Source organism: Palaemon carinicauda, chromosome 1 (genome assembly GCF_036898095.1).
Source record: "Palaemon carinicauda isolate YSFRI2023 chromosome 1, ASM3689809v2, whole genome shotgun sequence".
Classification (NCBI taxonomy): Eukaryota; Metazoa; Arthropoda; class Malacostraca; order Decapoda; family Palaemonidae; genus Palaemon; species Palaemon carinicauda.
Window position 1 is genome coordinate 2,145,005 of NC_090725.1, and position 12,500 is coordinate 2,157,504.

At 39.2% G+C, this 12,500-nt stretch overlaps 1 protein-coding gene across 1 annotated transcript in view; it reads left to right on the plus strand.

The window, feature by feature from the left end:
- Positions 1–12,500, plus strand: part of LOC137646083 (carbohydrate sulfotransferase 10-like) — a 34,536-nt gene that overhangs the window by 19,075 nt on the left and 2,961 nt on the right. The window lies entirely within an intron of this gene.

Sequence of the window (12,500 nt, forward strand, 5' to 3'; positions counted from 1 at the left end):
GCCAGGCATAATTCAAGCCAGTCAGTTATGTTAAGCATATTTCAAGTCAGGCAGTTATGCCAAACATAATTCAAGCCAGTCAGTTATGTTAAGCATATTTCAAGTCAGCCATTTATGCCAGGCATAATTCAAGCCAGTCAGTTATGTTAAGCATATTTCAAGTCAGGCAGTTATGCCAAACATAATTCAAGCCAGTCAGTTATGTTAAGCATATTTCAAGTCAGCCATTTATGCCAGGCATAATTCAAGCCAGTCATTTATGTTAAGCATATTTCAAGTCAGGCAGTTATGCCAAACATAATTCAAGCCAGTCAGTTATGTTAAGCATATTTCAAGTCAGCCATTTATGCCAGGCATAATTCAAGCCATTCAGTTATGTTAAGCATATTTCAAGCCAGGCAGTTATGACAAGCATATTTTAAGTCAGGCAGTTATGCCAAGCATAATTCAAGCCAGTCAGTTATGTTAAGCATTTTTCAAGTCAGCCATTTATGCCAGGCATAATTCAAGCCAGTCAGTTATGTTAAGCATATTTCAAGCCAGGCAGTTATGACAAGCATATTTTAAGTCAGCCATTTATGCCAGGCATAATTCAAGCCAGTCGGTTATGTTAAGCATATTTCAAGCCAGGCAGTTATGACAAGCATATTTTAAGTCAGGCAGTTATGCCAAGCATAATTCAAGCCAGTCAGTTATGTTAAGCATATTTCAAGTCAGCCATTTATGCCAGGCATAATTCAAGCCAGTCAGTTATGTTAAGCATATTTCAAGCCAGGCAGTTATGACAAGCATATTTTAAGTCAGCCATTTATGCCAGGCATAATTCAAGCCAGTCGGTTAAGTTAAGCATATTTCAAGTCAGGCAGTTATGCCAAACATAATTCAAGCCAGTCAGTTATGTTAAGCATATTTCAAGTCAGCCATTTATGCCAGGCATAATTCAAGCCAGTCAGTTATGTTAAGCTTATTTCAAGCCAGGCAGTTATGACAAGCATATTTTAAGTCAGCCATTTATGCCAGGCATAATTCAAGCCAGTCGGTTATGTTAAGCATATTTCAAGTCAGGCAGTTATGCCAAACATAATTCAAGCCAGTCGGTTATGTTAAGCATATTTCAAGCCAGGCAGTTATGCCAAACATAATTCAAGCCAGTCAGTTATGTTAAGCATATTTCAAGTCAGCCATTTATGCCAGGCATAATTTAAGCCAGTCGGTTATGTTAAGCATATTTCAAGTCAGGCAGTTATGCCAAACATAATTCAAGCCAGTCAGTTATGTTAAGCATATTTCAAGTCAGCCATTTATGCCAGGCATAATTCAAGCCAGTCAGTTATGTTAAGCATATTTCAAGCCAGGCAGTTATGACAAGCATATTTTAAGTCAGGCAGTTATGCCAAGCATAATTCAAGCCAGTCAGTTATGTTAAGCATATTTCAAGTCAGCCATTTATGCCAGGCATAATTCAAGCCAGTCAGTTATGTTAAGCATATTTCAAGCCAGGCAGTTATGACAAGCATATTTTAAGTCAGCCATTTATGCCAGGCATAATTCAAGCCAGTCGGTTATGTTGAGCATATTTCAAGCCAGGCAGTTATGACAAGCATATTTTAAGTCAGGCAGTTATGCCAAGCATAATTCAAGCCAGTCAGTTATGTTAAGCATATTTCAAGTCAGCCATTTATGCCAGGCATAATTCAAGCCAGTCAGTTATGTTAAGCATATTTCAAGCCAGGCAGTTATGACAAGCATATTTTAAGTCAGCCATTTATGCCAGGCATAATTCAAGCCAGTCGGTTAAGTTAAGCATATTTCAAGTCAGGCAGTTATGCCAAACATAATTCAAGCCAGTCAGTTATGTTAAGCATATTTCAAGTCAGCCATTTATGCCAGGCATAATTCAAGCCAGTCAGTTATGTTAAGCTTATTTCAAGCCAGGCAGTTATGACAAGCATATTTTAAGTCAGCCATTTATGCCAGGCATAATTCAAGCCAGTCGGTTATGTTAAGCATATTTCAAGTCAGGCAGTTATGCCAAACATAATTCAAGCCAGTCGGTTATGTTAAGCATATTTCAAGCCAGGCAGTTATGCCAAACATAATTCAAGCCAGTCAGTTATGTTAAGCATATTTCAAGTCAGCCATTTATGCCAGGCATAATTCAAGCCAGTCGGTTATGTTAAGCATATTTCAAGTCAGGCAGTTATGCCAAACATAATTCAAGCCAGTCAGTTATGTTAAGCATATTTCAAGTCAGCCATTTATGCCAGGCATAATTCAAGCCAGTCAGTTATGTTAAGCATATTTCAAGCCAGGCAGTTATGACAAGCATATTTTAAGTCAGGCAGTTATGCCAAGCATAATTCAAGCCAGTCAGTTATGTTAAGCATATTTCAAGTCAGGCAGTTATGCCAAACATAATTCAAGCCAGTCGGTTATGTTAAGCATATTTCAAGTCAGGCAGTTATGCCAAACATAATTCAAGCCAGTCGGTTATGTTAAGCATATTTCAAGTCAGGCAGTTATGCCAAACATAATTCAAGCCAGTCGGTTATGTTAAGCATATTTCAAGTCAGGCAGTTGTGCCAAGCATAATTCAAGCCAGTCAGTTATGTTAAGCATATTTCAAGTCAGGCAGTTATGCCAAACATAATTCAAGCCAGTCAGTTATGTTAAGCATATTTCAAGCCAGGCAGTTATGACAAGCATATTTTAAGTCAGCCATTTATGCCAGGCATAATTCAAGCCAGTCGGTTATGTTAAGCATATTTCAAGTCAGGCAGTTATGCCAAACATAATTCAAGCCAGTCGGTTATGTTAAGCATATTTCAAGTCAGGCAGTTGTGCCAAGCATAATTCAAGCCAGTCAGTTATGTTAAGCATATTTCAAGTCAGGCAGTTATGCCAAACATAATTCAAGCCAGTCGGTTATGTTAAGCATATTTCAAGTCAGGCAGTTGTGCCAAGCATAATTCAAGCCAGTCAGTTATGTTAAGCATATTTCAAGTCAGCCATTTATGCCAGGCATAATTCAAGCCAGTCAGTTATGTTAAGCATATTTCAAGTCAGGCAGTTATGCCAAACATAATTCAAGCCAGTCAGTTATGTTAAGCATATTTCAAGTCAGGCAGTTATGCCAAACATAATTCAAGCCAGTCGGTTATGTTAAGCATATTTCAAGTCAGGCAGTTGTGCCAAGCATAATTCAAGCCAGTCAGTTATGTTAAGCATATTTCAAGCCAGGCAGTTATGCCAAACATAATTCAAGCCAGTCAGTTATGTTAAGCATATTTCAAGTCAGGCAGTTGTGCCAAGCACATTTCAAGCCAGGCAGTTGTGTCAAGAAGATTTGAAACCAGGCAGTTATGCCAAGCACATTTCAAGCCAGGCAGTTGTGTCAAGAAGATTTGAAACCAGGCAGTTATGCCAAGCACATTTCAAGCCAGGCAGTTGTGCCAAGAAGATTTGAAACCAGGCAGTTATGCCAAGCACATTTCAAGCCAGGCAGTTGTGTCAAGAAGATTTGAAACCAGGCAGTTATGCCAAGCACATTTCAAGCCAGGCAGTTGTGTCAAGAAGATTTGAAACCAGGCAGTTATGCCAAGCACATTTCAAGCCAGGCAGTTGTGCCAAGAAGATTTGAAACCAGGCAGTTATGCCAAGCACATTTCAAGCCAGGCAGTTGTGTCAAGAAGATTTGAAACCAGGCAGTTATGCCAAGCACATTTCAAGCCAGGCAGTTGTGCCAAGAAGATTTGAAACCAGGCAGTTATGCCAAGCACATTTCAAGCCAGGCAGTTGTGCCAAGAAGATTTGAAACCAGGCAGTTATGCCAAGCACATTTCAAGCCAGGCAGTTGTGCCAAGAAGATTTGAAACCAGGCAGTTATGCCAAGCACATTTCAAGCCAGGCAGTTGTGTCAAGAAGATTTGAAACCAGGCAGTTATGCCAAGCACATTTCAAGCCAGGCAGTTGTGTCAAGAAGATTTGAAACCAGGCAGTTATGCCAAGCACATTTCAAGCCAGGCAGTTGTGTCAAGAAGATTTGAAACCAGGCAGTTGTGTCAAGAAGATTTGAAACCAGGCAGTTATGCCAAGCACATTTCAAGCCAGGCAGTTGTGCCAAGAAGATTTGAAACCAGGCAGTTATGCCAAGCACATTTCAAGCCAGGCAGTTATGCCAAATACATTTCAAGACAGGCAGTTATGTCAAACATATTTAACGTCAGAAAGATATGCAGTTGAGCCACATATATTTCAAGACAGGCAATTATGTCAATAACATTTGAAATCAGAAAGATATGCCAAGAATATTTCAAGTCAGGCAGTTGTACCAACTATATTTCAACTCGGGCAGTTATGCCAAGCATAATTCAAGCCAGGCAGTTATGCCAAACATATTTCAAGCCAGGCAGTTATGCCAAGCATATTTCAAGCCAGGCAGTTATGCCAAGCATATTTCAAGCCAGGCAGTTATGCCAAGCATATTTCAAGCCAGGCAGTTATGCCCAGCATATTTCAAGCCAGGCATTTATGCCAAATATATTTCAAGACATATAGTTATGTCAAACATATTCTAAGTCAGAAAGATATACCAATGATATTTCAAGCCAGACAGTTAAACCAAGCATAGTTCAAGCTAGGCAGTTATCAAACATATTTGAAGTCGGAAATATATGCCAAAAATATTTTAAGCTAGGCAGTTGTGCCAAATATATTTCAAGCCAATCGGTTATGTCGAACATATTTTAAGTTAGAAAGATATGCCAGGAATATTTCAAGTCAGGCAGCTGTGCCAAATATATTTCGAGCCAGACAGTTATGCCAAATATATTTCAAGTCAGGCAGTTATGCCAAGCATATTTCAAACCAGGCAGTTATGTCAAGCATATTTCATAAAAGGCAGTTATGCCAAACATATTTTCAGTCACACATTTATGCTAGGTATATTTCAAGACAGACAGTTATGTCAAACATATTTTAAGTTAGAAAGATATGCCAAATATATTTCAAGCCAGGCAGTCATGCCAAATATATTTCAAGCCAGGCAATTATGCCAAATATATTTCAAGCCTGGGAGTTATGCTGAGCATATTTCAAGCCAGGCAGTTATGTCAAGCATATTTCAAGAGAGGCAGTTATGTCAAACATATTTTAAGTCAGAAAGATATGCCAGGAATATTTCAAGCCATACAGTTGTGCCAAACATATTCCAAATCAGGCATTTATGCCAAATATATTTCAAGCCAGATAGTTATGCAAAGTATGTTTCAAGATATACAGTTATACCAAGCATATTTCAATTCAGACAGTTATGCCAAGCATAGTTCAAGCTTGGCAGTTTTGTCAAACATATTTGAAGTCGGAAATATATGCTAAAAATATTTCAAGCTAGATAGTTGTGCCAAATATATTTGAAGTCTGGTAATTATGTCAAATATATTTCAAGCCAATCAGTTATGTCAAACATATTTTAAGTTAGAAAGATATGCCAGGAATATTTCAAGCCAAGCAGTTGTGCCAAGTATATTTCAAGCCAGACAGCTATGCCGAATATATTTCAAGCCAAGCAGTTATGCCAAGTATATTTCAAGTCAGGCAGTTATACCAAGCATATTTAAAGCCAGGCAGTTATCACAAGCATATTGCAAGCCAGGCAATTGTGCCAAATATATTTCAAGTCATGCAGGTATGCCAAATATATTTCAAACCAGGTAATTATGCCTAGTATATTTCTAGCTAAGCAGTTATGCCAAATATATTTCAAGTCAGCCAGTTATGCCAAATATATTTCAAGTCAGACAGTTATGACAAGCATATTTTAATCCCGGCAATTGTGCCAAATATATTTCCTGTCGGGTATTTATTCTAAATGTACTTCAAGTTAGGCAGTTATGCCAAGCATATTTCAAGCCAGGCAGTTATGCCAAGCATATTTCAAGCCAGGCAGTTATGCCAAGCATATTTCAAGCCAGGCAGTTATGCCAAGCATATTTCAAGACAGGCAGTTATGTCAAATATTATTAGGTCAGGCATATTTCAAACCAGCCAGTATGCGTAGCATATTTCAAGCAAGTCAGTTATGCAAATTATTTTCCAAACCTGGAACATATGCCATGCATATTTCAAATCAGGCAGTTATGACAGGCATATTTCAAGCCAGGTAGGCATACCAAATATATTTCAAACCAGGTAGTTATACCAAACATATTTCAAGACAGGCAGTTATGCTCAAATTCTTTTAAACCAGGTAGTTTTACCTGGCATATTTCAAGCCAGGCAATTATGTTAAGCATATTTCAACACAGGTAGTTATGCCAAAAATATGTCAATCCTGATAGTTATGCCAAGCATACCCAAAGCCATACCGTTATACTATTTATATTTCAAGACCCATAGTTAAATCAAGCATTTTCTAAGCAGTTATTGTAGTTGAGCCAAACAATTTCTAAGCCAGACAATTATTCACAGCATCGGTCAAGCCAGGCATTTACTCTAAAAAAATTTCAAGCCTAACATTTAAACTAAAAATCTATCTAGTAAGGTTGTTAAACTTGGCATCCTTCAAGCCAGACTATTGACCTCAACGAAGTTTGATGAAGCCAAAAAAATTTTAAGTCAGGCAGTTAAGCCACTTATCTTTCAAGCCAAGTTGTTGAGCCAAAAATCTTTCTAGCCAGGCAGTTAAGCCAAGAATCTTTCAAGCAAGGCAGTTAATCTCAGCAATCTTCAAGCCAGCTAGCTAAGCTAAGCATATTTTAAGTTGAGCAGTTAAGCCAAGCATTTTCCCACAAAGGCAGTAAGTAAAACATCCCGCGGGCCAGTATGGTAAATAGCATGACTCCAGTCCATAAGAATCGATCCATTCCGATTGGCTACCCCTTCACCTAACTCCACCCTCTTTCATAACCTCATTGGCTACCCATTAACCTGACTCTACCCCTCTCTTAACCTCAATGAGTACCCTTAACCTAACTCCACCCCCTCTCTTAACCTCATTAGCTACTCCCTAACTCCACCCACTCTCTTAACCTCATTGGCTACCCCTTAACCTAACTCCACCCTCTTTCTTAACCTCATTGGCTACCCATTAACCTGACTCTACCCCTCTCTTAACCTCATTGAGTACCCTTAACCTAACTCCACCCCCTCTCTTAACCTCATTGGCTACCCCTTAACCTAACTCCACCCTCTTTCTTAACCTCTTTGGCTACCCATTAACCTGACTCTACCCCTCTCTTAACCTCATTGAGTACCCTTAACCTAACTCCACCCCCTCTCTTAACCTCATTGGCTACTCTCTAACTCCACCCACTCTCTTAACCTCATTGGCTACCCCTTAACCTAACTCCACATCTCTCTTAACCTTGTTGATTACTCTTAACCTAGCTCAACCGCCTCTCTTTACCTCACTGGATACTCCTTCACATAACTCCAACCCATCTCTTAACCTCATTAGCAACCCCTTAACCTAACTCCACCTCTCTCTTAACCTCACTGATTACCTTTAACCTAACTCTATCCCCTTTCTTAAGCTCATTGGCTATCCCTTAACCTAACTCCCCCTTTCTTAACCTTATTGGTTACCCTTAACCTGACTCCACCCCTCTCTTAACCTCATTGAGTACCCTTAACATAACTCCACCCACTCTCTTAACATCTTTAGCTACCCCTTAACCTACCACCAACCCTCTCTTAACCTAATTTGCTACCCCTTACCCTACTTAATTCCACCCCTCTCTTAACCTCATTGGCTCCCCCTTAACCTTACTCCACCCATTTCTTGACCTCATTGTGTATCCCTTAACCTAATGCCCCCCACTCTCTTAACCCCATTAGCTACCCCTGAAGGTAAGTCCACTCCCTCTCTTAATCTCATTGACTACCCATTAATCTGACTCTGCCATTTTTCTTAACCTCATTGGGTACCCCATAACTTAACTCCCCCCTCTCTTAACCTCATTGATTACCCTTAGCCTAACTCCACCCCCTTCTCTTAATCTCATTAGCTACCCATTAACTTAATTCCATCCCATCTCTTAACCCCTTTGGCTACTCCTCAACCTACCTCCACCCCCTCTCTTAACCTCATTCGCTACCCCTCATCCTAATTCCATCCCTTCTCTTAACCTCATAGGCTATCCTTTAACCTTACTCCCCCCATTTCTTAACCTCATTGGGTACCCCTTATTCTAATGCCACACACTCTCTTAACCTCATTGGCTACCCCTTAGCTTAACTTCACTCTTTTTCTTAACCTGATTGGGTACCCTGAAACTAACTCCACTCCCTCTCTTAACCTCACTGGTTACCCCCAATCCAAACTTCATCCCCTCTGTTAACCTTATTCCATACTCCTTAACCCAACTTCACCCCCTCTTTACGTCATTGGCTACCCCTTAACTTAACTCCACCCCTTCTCTTAACCTAATTGGCTACCCCTTAACCTGACACTACTCCCTGTCTTAACCTCATTGGCTACTCTTAACCTAACTCTATCCATTCTTTTAACCTTATTGGCTATCCCTTAACCTTACTCTACTCCCTTTCTTAACCTCATTGGCTACTCTTAACCTAACTCTACCCATTCTTTTAACCTTATTGGCTACCCTTTAACCTTACTCTACTTCCTATCTTAAACTCATTGGCTACTCTTAATTTAACTCTACCCATTATTTTAACCTTATTGGCTACCCCTTAACCTTATTCCACTCCCTCTCTTAACATCGTTGGCTACCCATTAACCTCACTTTACTCCCTCTCTTAACCTCATTGGCTAGTCTTAACCTAACTTCGCCCACTCTCTAGACCTCTTAACGAAACTCGACCCTTTCTTTCTCTCTCCCACCCTTAATCTCTTCCTACAGAACTAACCTAATTTATCCTAACATTATTATCATTATTATTATTATTATTATTATTATTATTATTATTATTATTATTATTATTATCCAAGCTACAACCCTAGTTGGAAAAGCGAGATGCTATAAGCCCAGGAGCTCCAACAGGGAAAAATAGCCCAGTGAGGAAAGGAAATAAGGAAATAAATAAATGAAGAGAACAAATTAACAATTAAATCATTCTAAAAAAGTAACAACGTCAAAACAGACATGTCATATAATAAACTATCAACAACATCAAAAACAAATATGTCATAAATAAACTATAAAAAGACTCATGTCCGCCTGGCCAACAAAAAAGCATTTGCTCCAACTTTGAACTTTTGAAGTTCTACTGATTCAACTACCCGATTAGGAAGATCATTCCACAACTTGGTAACAGCTGGAATAAAACTTCTAGAGTACTGCGTAGTACTGAGCCTCAGGTGAGCGAAATAATACCTAACTACATGTCCATAATTAAACCTAAAAATACAGTGGGAAAACATGGTCTTTATTCTCGGTAACATATGCGCTACCCCATAGTGACTGAATGTGTGAAGTATGAAATGTATAAACTGCACTTATACGATGAATCTGTCTGCATCGGTGTCATCATTCTGAATAATTGGAAGGATTTATTCCACCTGGAGAATGCTAGTGAGTGCTAACTCTATATATCTGCGCTATTACTATAAAAAAGAATATGATATAATTTTCAGGTGACTTAACCCTTTTACCCCCAAAGGACATACTGGTACGTTTCACAAAAGCCATCCCTTTACCCCCATGGACGTACCGGTACGTTCTTGCAAAAAATGCTATATAAAATTTTTTTTTTATATTTTTTGATAAATTTTTTAGAAAATTTGGGTATTTTCCAAGAGAATGAGACCAACCTGACCTCTCTATGACAAAATTAAGGCTGTTAGAGCAATTTAAAAATAATATATACTGCAAAATGTGCTGGGAAAAAATAACTACGTAAAAGCACACCCAGTTTTCCATGTTCTTGATGTCTGAAGAGGATTCCAATGTATTTGGAGAGAGAAACCTTATCTACTGTTCATCTATGTGTTATCTTTCTTGTGATTCTGAGACACTTGAACAAACCTTCTTAAAGGCACACCCATTGTTCTATGTTCTTGATGTCTGAAGAGGATTTCAACGTATTCGGAGAGAGAAACCTTATCTACTCTTCGCTTATAGTAAAAATAAAAATAAACCGATGTGTAGGTCTTCATAAATAACTTCAAAAGCTCACAATTGCAGGCCAGCCAAATACTATCTAAAAAAGTTATATTATATCCTCAATAGTTTTAGCATTTAGAATTTTTTGAAAAATCGTCAATGAATGCAATATTACTGTCTTTGATGATCATTAACTTGACGATTGTTTTCAATATGTGTTTGTTTCTTATTCAAATTAATTCCTTCACTCCCATGCTTATTACCTCCGCCAAGCGGCGGAGGTTATGTTTTCGGTTCGGTTTGTTTGTTTGTTTGTTTGTTTGTTTCTCTGTTTGTCTGTCTGTCTGTGGACAACGTAGAGGCCACATTTCTACACGGAATCACTTCAAACTTGGCCAAGTAGTTCCCCAATGTGTATGGAAGAACTGATTAAATTTTGGTCAAGGTCACCCCAAGGTCAAGGTCACAGGGGTCACTGGTGTCACTATGACATAAGTGGCCATATCAAGAGACAGAAATAAAGCACTGACTTTTGCATAAGCCAACAGGGAAGTCCTAGTCCAGGCGCAACCCATGGGTGATGTTCAAATTTATAAAGGTCAAAGGTCAAGGTCATATTGGTGCATTATATCAATGTCATATTAAGTATCAGTGGCAAATGAACAAAGATGACTTGAAGGTCAAAAGTCAAGCAGGTCACTTGAAGGTCAAGGTCACGTGAAGGTCAAGGTCACGTGAAGGTCAAGGTCACCTGAAGGTTAAGCTAAATTAAAGGTCAAACGTTACTTGAAAGTCGAAGTCACATCAATTCATGATTCTAGGACATATGGCGCTCTAGGTCACCTTGGCGGAGGTATGTCCTCTACGAGGACCATGTCCGCGTTCAGGACTTGCTCACTTGTTTTGTTTATGCAAGTGTTCTTGTCAATCTGTGACGCAGTTCCGGTAGGCCCTGCTGCTGCCTCCGATGCCTTAGATGACCGCGGAGGTAGCAGCAGTAGGGGATTCAGCATTATGAAGCTTCATCTGTGGTGGAAATGTGGGAGGGTGGGCTGTGGCACCCTAGCAGTACCAGCTGAACTCGGTTGAGTCCTTTGTTAGGCTGGAGGAACGTAGAGAGTAGAGGTCCCCTTTTTTGTTTTGTTTCTTTTGTTGATGTCGGCTACCCCCCAAAATTGGGGGAAGTGCCTTTGGTATATGTATGTATGTATGTACGTAATCTTCTTTCGTAGTCATTCACCTTTCCAATAGACGGCTTACACTATTTAATATCCTTTCAATCTCCTATATGTCACTCCCAACATTTCTCTATTTTTCATTTACCCGTTTCTCTAAATTTATGCTCCCTCATTTTCTTTAATACCCCGTATTATTATTATTGTTATTACCTCCGCCAAGCGGCGGAGGTTATGTTTTCGGTTCGGTTTGTTTGTTTGTTTGTTTGTTTGTTTGTTTGTTTGTTTCTCTGTTTGTCTGTCTGTCTGTGGACAACGTAGAGGCCACATTTCTACACGGAATCACTTCAAACTTGGCCAAGTAGTTCCCCAATGTGTATGGAAGAACTGATTAAATTTTGGTCAAGGTCACCCCAAGGTCAAGGTCACAGGGGTCACTGGTGTCACTATGACATAAGTGGCCATATCAAGAGACAGAAATAAAGCACTGACTTTTGCATAAGCCAACAGGGAAGTCCTAGTCCAGGCGCAACCCATGGGTGATGTTCAAATTTATAAAGGTCAAAGGTCAAGGTCATATTGGTGCATTATATCAATGTCATATTAAGTATCAGTGGCAAATGAACAAAGATCACTTGAAGGTCAAAAGTCAAGCAGGTCACTTGAAGGTCAAAAGTCAAGCAGGTCACTTGAAGGTCAAGGTCACGTGAAGGTCAAGGTCACGTGAAGGTCAAGGTCACCTGAAGGTCAAGGTCACGTGAAGGTCAAGTACATTTGAAGATCAAGGTCACTTGAAGCCAAGGCGGAGGTATGTCCTCTACGAGGACCATGTCCGCGTTCAGGACTTGCTCACTTGTTATTATTATTATTATTATTATTATTATTATTACTATCCAAGCTACAACCCTAGTTGGAAAAGCAAGATGCTATAAGCCCAGGGGCTCCAACAGGGAAAAATACCCCAGTGAGGAAAGGAAATAAGGAAATAGATAAATGAAGAGGACAAATTAACAATAAATCATTCTAAATTAAGTAACAACGTCAAAACAGACATGTCATATATAAACTATTATCAACATCAAAAACAAATATATCATAAATAAACTATAAAAAGACTCATGTCCGCCTGGTCAAGAAAAAAGCATTGATTTCATTCTATCCATAAATTTCATATTCTCTTGATCTCCCATTTCCTCATCATCAAAATGTATTTTCCTTTTTCCCATTCCTGCAATTCTTCTCTAAAATGTTTCTTCAC